The sequence below is a fragment of the Penaeus monodon genome, chromosome 32 (genome assembly GCF_015228065.2).
Source record: "Penaeus monodon isolate SGIC_2016 chromosome 32, NSTDA_Pmon_1, whole genome shotgun sequence".
Taxonomy (NCBI): Eukaryota; Metazoa; Arthropoda; class Malacostraca; order Decapoda; family Penaeidae; genus Penaeus; species Penaeus monodon.
The window spans coordinates 30,100,728-30,101,777 of record NC_051417.1 but is presented as its reverse complement, the minus strand read 5'-3'; positions in this window follow the sequence as shown (position 1 = coordinate 30,101,777).

Here is a 1,050-nt window from a genome sequence, read left to right as displayed (position 1 = left end):
AAGTGTTGCTTGTGTTTGCAGGGTTTTTGTTTTGAAGTGATTTTGTCTTTTGGGTTTGTAGAGAACAGAGAATGGGACCAGTTTCGTTTCACTCTGCATATCCACCCTCGGCAAACAGGTGTGCTTCCTGCCCTGCTTGTTTTCGCTAGCGTTCACAGCTGTGTTTGGCGAGAACGTATAATAACTCTAAGATTTATTTGACTAGTTCTCTCTCCCAACAGCCAATGGGTGGAACATTTCCAAATTAAAGGAAGCTTACCGAAAGTCGCAACCAAATTTGTCTCGAATTTCCCCGCGCACTTTGTGCCCTCATCCTTGGCAACTCGCCGTGACCCGTGTAACAGTAAGCATGCAAGTGTAAACCGATAAAACAAATTTCCAAATTTTCCTCTGCAAAGTACACGACAAAGCTCTCCTTTAAATGATATATTGCAATCTTAGGCTACCGTGTTACCAGCAAGAGTCTTGAGCATCTTTTAAAGAGACGAGGTTTTGGGAGAAGACGGAAACCCTCAAGTGTTTGGGCGAGGCGGGACTCCACCCTCCGCCGGGCAGCTGCCGCAGGTTAGATTCATCCGCGCTGCCGGCACTTTTCCCTCTGCAATTTGTACGCTTCGTGGAGGAGTTTCTTCAGTTTTAACTACAGAAGCCGGAGATCAGGAGTCATTAATAACTTAACCCTGACTTTAAGAAGGAAAGGAAGAGTGTATGGTTCCCTTGTTGAAGGATTTGGTATTTCCACTGTTCGTTATCTCTGTTCCCCGACTTTGGTAGGATTGTGTAATAGGAAAATTCATTCTGTATTTTGTGCCTAAAGCCAAGATCTTTCTCATATAGGAGGAAGAGAGCAATACCTCCGTTATAAAAAAAAAACAAAGGAGTAACAGCGAGATGGTAACAAAGAAATTTAAACGTACTACACGTTCGCATACAAAACAAAAGGAAAAATCGCCAAACAACTAAACCGGAACAAAGAGAAAGGGAAGTATAACTTGTACGTGATAGAAAAGAAATGATAGGTATGCCAATCCCGTCGCCGTATTATCGTTT